Source organism: Sapajus apella, unplaced genomic scaffold, assembly GCF_009761245.1.
Source record: "Sapajus apella isolate SASKATOON/1434 unplaced genomic scaffold, GSC_monkey_1.0 scaffold829, whole genome shotgun sequence".
In the NCBI taxonomy this organism is placed as follows: domain Eukaryota; kingdom Metazoa; phylum Chordata; class Mammalia; order Primates; family Cebidae; genus Sapajus; species Sapajus apella.
In genome coordinates, this window is record NW_022437755.1 from 1 (window position 1) to 7,030 (window position 7,030).

Consider the following 7,030-nt stretch of genomic DNA (forward strand, 5'->3'; position numbering starts at 1 on the left):
ACGGGGTTTCACCATGTTGGCCAGGCTGGTTTCAAATTTCTGACCTCAGGTGATCCACCCCCATCGGCCTCCCACTGGGATTACAGGTGTGAGCCACCGTGCATGGCCGCCCAAGTGTTTTTTTATCTAGCCACTAGATTGTGTGCTGCTCGAGGACTCTTATGGGATTGTGCCTTATTTGTGTTTTGATTTCCTTTGCCTAGACAGCTGCTCAATATTTGTTGAAACAATAATGAATGGATCTGTAACATGGGGACAGAGGACCAGATCTGGAGACCTTTCTAGACCTTGTCTTCTGTGTAGACAGATTGATCTGGGAACTAGTTTTGAACTTGAAGACACACACAGACCTACTTCACAGCCCTTTTCTAGTCTTTAGTCATTTTATTATACTTTTTGCCATCTGTCTTGTATTGCCATTTGAAACCATTCTAGTGAATGAAATGTAAATTACGTTCTTATTTGTTTCTAGGAAGCAAGATTTCCAGATGTAGCAAATGGATTTATTGAGGAAATAATTCATTTGAAGAATTATTATGATCTGAATGTGTAAGTATACTACCATAGTTTTTTTGTTGTGGTGGTAAAATATATATAACATAAAATTTGTCGTTTTAGTCCTTTTTAAATATACAATTCAGTGTTAAGTAAATTCACATTATTATGCAACTATCACCATCATCCATCTCCAGAACGCTTTCATCTTCTCAAACTGAAACTCTGTCCCCATTAAACACACTCCCCATTCCCCTCCCTAGCCAGTGGCACCTACCGTCCTACTTTCTGTCTTCATGGATTTGACTACTATCAGGGACGTCGTGTATTTGTTCTTCTCTGACTGGCTTATTTCACTTGGCATTATGTCTTTTTTAGTGACCTTATTCATTCTGATATTAGTCATATACAGACTGTTTTCTGGATCTTGTGGAATACTGCATGGTTATAGAATTATGAGACTGAGTTTCTGAGCATTGATACTACCTGTGTTTTAGTCAAGATGTTAGAAGACATTTTCTTCCCTACAATTGTAACAAAATATTCTGCAACCACTCTGTTTGGAGAAATACATGGAAGCATTTCTTAATTTTTATTATAAAAGGGATAAATATGGGCCAGATCACAGCACTTGGGAGGCTGAGGCAAGAGGAGTGCCTGAGTCCAGGAATTCAAGGCTGCAATGAGCTATATTCATACTACTGCATGCCAGCCTGGATGACAGAATGAGACCATATCTCTATTAATATATATGCCTTTTTAAAAAGTAAGTTTTCCTGAAGATTATAAAAGGAAAAATAAGTCTCATACTCTTCCCCTTCCTCTGACCTGCAGAGGTGAAACAGTTGTGTAAAAAAAAAAATTTTTTTTTTTTTTTTTTTGAGACGGAGTTTCGCTCTTGTTGCCCAGGCTGGAGTGCAATGGCGCAATCTCAGCTCACCGCAACCTCCGCCTCCTGGGTTCAGGCAATTCTCCTGCCTCAGCCTCCTGAGTAGCTGGGATTACAGGCATGCGCCACCATGCCCAGCTGATTTTTTTGTATTTTTAGTAGAGACGGGGTTTCACCATGTTGACCAGGATGGTCTCGATCTCTTGACCTCGTGATCCACCCGCCTCGGCCTCCCAAAGTGCTGGGATTACAGGCTTGAGCCACCGCGCCCGGCCCAAAAAAAATTTTTTTTTAAAGATGGAGTCTCGTTCTGTTGCTCAGGCTAGAGTGCAGTGAGACAGTCTTGGCTCACTGAAATGTCAACCTCCCAGGTTCAAGCAATTCTCCTGCCTCAGCCTCCTGAGTAGCTGGGATTACAGGCGCGTGCTACCACGCCCGGCTAATTTTTGTATTTTTAGTAGAGATGGGGGTTTCACCATGTTGGTCAGGCTGGTCTCAAACTCCTGACGTCATGATCTGCCCTGCTCGGCCTCCCAAAGAGCTGGGGTTACAGGCGTGAGCCACCACACTCAGCCTAATTGTAAATTTAAACAAAATAGACAGTTCACCAAACACCTTTCCTCAAAGTTCATGTCCCATACTATAACTCACAGTCATGGGTGCAGGTGAGTTTCTTCCCTGCCAAGGCTGAGAAGGAAGGGTCTCTTTCCAGGTACTTAACTCAATGTAGGTACTTTTTTCTAATTTGTACAGTGACACTGTTGGAGTGGGTAGTAGCCTTGTCTGATCCCACCACCTCTGTACAGAGGCAACCACTGTCATCAGATATTTATTTATTTATGAAACAGAGTCTTGCTTTGTTGCCCAGGCTGGAGTGCAATGGTATGATCTCGGTTCACTGCAACCTCCGCCTCCTGGGTTTAAGTGATTCTCCTGCCTCAGCTTCCTGAGTAGCTGGGATTACCGGCATGGGACCTCACGCCCAGCTAATTTTTGTATTGAGATGGTGTTTCACCCTGTTGGTCAGGCTGGTCTCGAACTCCTGACCTCAGATGATCCACCTACCTTGGCATCCCAAAATGATGGGATTATAGGCATAAGACACCACGCCTGGCCTGTCATCAGATTTAAACAGGACTGCATCCAGGTTTCTTAATGTATTTATCTCTTTAGCCTGTTAATCTCACTTACTTTTTTAAAAATACCATTAACGTTCCCCATCTAGCAGTTTCAAATATAAAAAGTTGAAAGACTGTGCAATGAATACCCATGTATCTACCACCTATATTATTATCTGACATTCTGCTGTAAAGATTTTTACTTCGTCTTTAAAAAAAAAAAATGTAACTGTGGACTTAAGAGTTTTTAAGTGGTGTTTTAGATCAGTCACAATCATTTTCTTTTTGATACTGAAATTGTCCCAGATTTGACCACCAGTGTCTTTTGATCTGATGCCTTTAGTCTTTGAGTACTTCCTTGCTTCCTAGTATACCTTGTTGTCCCAGGCTTACCTTGAATTCTCTGCCCAGAACCTGAAATCATTCATTCTCCGAGAGACCCAGCTTTCTTAAAATGAGGATTGATATTTTTAAACATCTCAGGGCTAGATGTGCTCACCATTGCTACTGGCATGTCATCTGTCTAGGTCCTTTCAAGGGACAGACCAAGGAAATATTTTGGTTGGTAGTTGTTTTTGTTTGTTTGTTTTTGAGATGGAGTCTTGCTCTGTCGCCCAGGCTGGAGTGCAGTGGCGTGATACCAGCTCACTGCAACCTGTGCCTCCTAGGTTCAGGTGATTCTCCTGCCTCAGCCTCCTAAGTAGCTGAGATTATAGGCGCCTGCCACCACACTAGGCTAATTTTTGTATTTTTAATAGAGACGGGGATTTGACCATGTTGGCCAGGTCTCGAACTCCTGACCTCAAGTGATCCACCCGCCTCAGCCTCCCAAAGTGCTGGGTTTACAGGCGTGAGCCACCATACCCAGCCCAGTAGTTGTTTTTTAAATCAGAAATTCATATTCATAATTTCCAATTCAAACTTAACATGAAGGTTTTTTTCTTAATCTTTTTTTGAGACAGAATTTCGTTTTGTTGCCCAGGCCCAGGTTCAAGAGATTCCCCTACCTCGGCCTCCCGATTAGCTGGGATTACAGACATGAGCCACCACACCAGCTAATTTTTGTATTTTTGGTAGAGACGGGGTTTTGCCATGTTGGCCAGGCTGGTCTTGAACTCCTGGACCTCAGGTGATCCCCCTGCCTCAGCCTCCCATAGTGCTGGGATTACAGGTGTGAGCCATGCACCTGGCCTTTCCTTAATCTTTATAAATTTTACTTAACATGCTTCTCAGTAAGGCAAAACCGTTAAGCACGTAGGCTATGAGGCCATAGATTGGTGATATTGGTCAGTTCTGGAAATTTTGTAGCTATTTCCTGTCTTATGTAACTTCTCCCACATCTTCCATGTCTCTAAATCCACCTCTTTGTCTCTGAGATACGTTCTGGATGATCTTTTCAGAGCCGTCTTCTAGCCCACAAACTTCTCTTTGGTAGAGTATGATCTACTTTTTTTTTTTTTTTTTTTTTTTGAGTCGGTGTCTTGCTCTTTTGCACAGGATGGAGTACTGTGGCATGAACTCAGCTCACTGCAACCTCCGTCTCCCAGGTTCAAGCGACTCTCCTGCCTCAGCCTCCCGAGTAGCTGGGACTACATGCACGTGGCACCAAACCCAGCTAATTTTTTGTATTTTTAGTAGAAATGGCATTTCGCCATGTTGGCCAGGAAGGTCTCCATCTCTTAACCTCATGATCCGCCTGCCTTGGTCTCCCAAAGTGCTGGATTACAGGCGTGAGCCACCTCACCCTGCCCAAGTGTAATCTCCTTTTAATCCATCCACTGTGTTACTGTATTTCAGTTATCATATTTTAGCTTTTAATCCGCTTGGTTATTTTCCTAGAGTTTTGCTCTTTGCCTGTATTTTTAATCCTTTTTATTTCTTTAAACAATAACATACGTTCTCTTCTTTTTTTTTTTTATTGTTAACAAGTAGTTGGTATTTTCTCAAACAATAACATAGCTTCTATGTGAGTTTGATTGTTCTGATATATTAGGTTCTTGGGAATCGTATTCTGTTCCTGCCGGCTTCCATGGTGCCTTGCTCTCTTGTGTGTTTTCTAAGTTTAACTGTAAGCTCATGTGTTGAGGTCTTGATAGAGTTGGTTTCTTTAGAGAGGATTTGCTTTTGCTTCTTGCAAGTTCCCAGGGGCATGTTAAGTAAAATTTATAAAGATTAAGGAAAGGCCAGGTGCATGGCTCCTACCTGTAATCCCAGCACTATGGGAGGCTGAGGCAGGGGGATCACCTGAGGTCAGGAGTTCAAGACCAGCCTGTCATGCTGCTTTCAAGTCCCCAGGGGCAGTGTTAGTTTGAAACTACTTTAGATTCCTGTCTTGAAGTTTTTGCATGACTCAAACACTTTTTTTTTTTTTTTTTTTTTTTTTTTTAGAAAAAGTCTGTCTTGCTTTCCTTACCCAGGCTGGAGTGCAATGGCGCTATCTCGGCTCACCGCAACCTCCGCCTCCCGGGTTCAGGCAATTCTCCTGCCTCAGCCTCCTGAGTAGCTGGGATTACAGGCACGTGCCACCATGCCCAGCTAATTTTTTGTATTTTTAGTAGAGACGGGGTTTCACCATGTTGACCAGGATGGTCTCGATCTCTTGACCTCGTGATCCATCCGCCTCGGCCTCCCAAAGTGCTCGGATTACAGGCTTGAGCCACCGCGCCCGGCCCTAGTTTTTGTATTTTTAATAGAGCTTTATTTTTTACAGCAGTTTTAGGTTTACAGCAAAATTGAGCAGTGATGACTACCTTTTTACAATGAAAAATTTCTTGTAGGCTTCCAGTCATCTAAAAAGCAACTTATATGTGTGAATTGCTTTAACAGTTCTTCAGCAGTACTGAATTAGGATGTTATTTTTTTGTAGTTGTTAACTAGGCATAAAGTAGTCTAGGTGACGTATCTTTGATAACTGGCTGTGTTTTTCATATATTTATTTACTAACTGTATCTCCCTTGCATGTGAATTGTTTACTTCTCTCTTTGAATTCCTTTTTTTGGGGGGTAATGTTTTTCTAGTTGTCAAATATAATACTTGTTTAATTACAGAAAATGTAAATGATAGAAAAAGTATAAACTTAGCTTATTTGTATAATAGTGATTTGAATACCAGATACCATGTTTTAGTATTTTTTAACAACTTAACCTCATATAAATTGAGTATACTTTAATATTTCCCTCCCCTTCTGTGAATGAACATCATATTTTATATATCTTCAAGATTATAAAACATCATTAAAATATAATCAAATTGACGCCTGTTACAGTTCTGTTCTCCTACTTCCTAAGTCTTACACATGGACTTATTTTTAGGGACTTGCTGACTCTCTGTGCTTTTTGTGTCACTCAGAAGCAAACACTGATCCTTAAACACATAAAAATACCCATGAAATCCAGAAAGCAAGGGAATGTACAGTAATAGTATTGCATCTTTTCAAGCCAATCTTGTTTTCCTGACACTGCTTTCCTTTCCATTAGTCCCTGGGCTCCTAGGACAATATTAATTTCACAACTAAACTAAAATGTTGCTAATGTAAACTGGAAGTGAGGCCCAAAGCTGAGTTGAGCAGGCTGGGATTTTGTTGTACCTCAGTCTTAGTTGCTTTATGTGCGTCTTTAAATGACCTTCAGATGGAACCATCTGGCCTTTTCTGTCACCAGGCAGGAGTGCAGTGGTGCGATCTTGGCTTACTGCAATCTCCACCTCCCAGGTTCAAGTGATTCTCCTGCCTCAGCATCCCAAGTAGCTGGGATTACAGTCATGTACCACCATACCCAGCTAATTTTTGTATTTTTAGTAGAGACAGGGTTTCACCATGTTGGCCAGGATGGTCTCCATCTCTTGACCCTGTGATCCACCTGCCTCGGCCTCCCAAAGTGCTAGTATTACAGGTATGAGCCACCGCGCCCAGCCATCTGGCCACTTTAAGCAGCAAGGGCCTATTCATCAGAGAACTTCACATGGCAGGTAGTCTATTCTGGCTGGTTAACTTAGACCTTTCACTCACACACGTGGTCAGCTTCAGTTGGATGAAGGCAGCAACAACTCTCAAAGAGTTGCAAGGTTGGATTACTAGCCTGACTTACTCTTGCAGGAGTGCCTTCTCTAGATCTGCTAGCATGTCAGGTCAGCTCAAGCATGAGATCATGTGAAGAGCTGGGCAGTTTGAAGTCCGACAGGCTTCCCCACTGCTTTTGCCCCAGAGTGCAGATATTAGAACAGAGGCTACCACTTGTTTCTGTGGAGGAAAATCTTTGTCCTTCATTTTCTGTGCTTCCAAATGTCACTTAACCTTCAGAAGAATTCCGTTGGTAAGGATATTGAAGGGATTAAACTAGAAGTGAATTTTGACAGTGTCTAGTGAGAGCTTCTGATTTCTTCTGTGTGGAACTTCATATCTGTAACATTTCAGTATCTAAAGTTCTTAATATTGTTGAAAATACGAATTGGAAAGAGATGACCCTCTCAAACATGTTTTTTTCTTTTTCTTTTTCTTTTTCTTTTTTTTTTTTTTTTTTTTTTTTTTTTT

General features: G+C 41.7%; 1 protein-coding gene across 2 annotated transcripts in view; it reads left to right on the plus strand.

Moving 5' to 3' along the window:
• Positions 1-76: 76 nt before the first annotated feature.
• LOC116546385 (E3 ubiquitin-protein ligase RNF216-like) overlaps positions 77-7,030 on the plus strand; it is a 24,882-nt gene continuing 17,928 nt past the window's right edge. Inside the window, exon 1 of one of the 2 annotated variants that reach the window (XM_032272654.1) lies at positions 77-549. The gene's annotated coding sequence lies outside the window, so the exon portion shown is untranslated. The remainder of the gene's footprint in view (positions 550-7,030) is intronic. The other variant, XM_032272655.1, reaches the window with a different exon arrangement.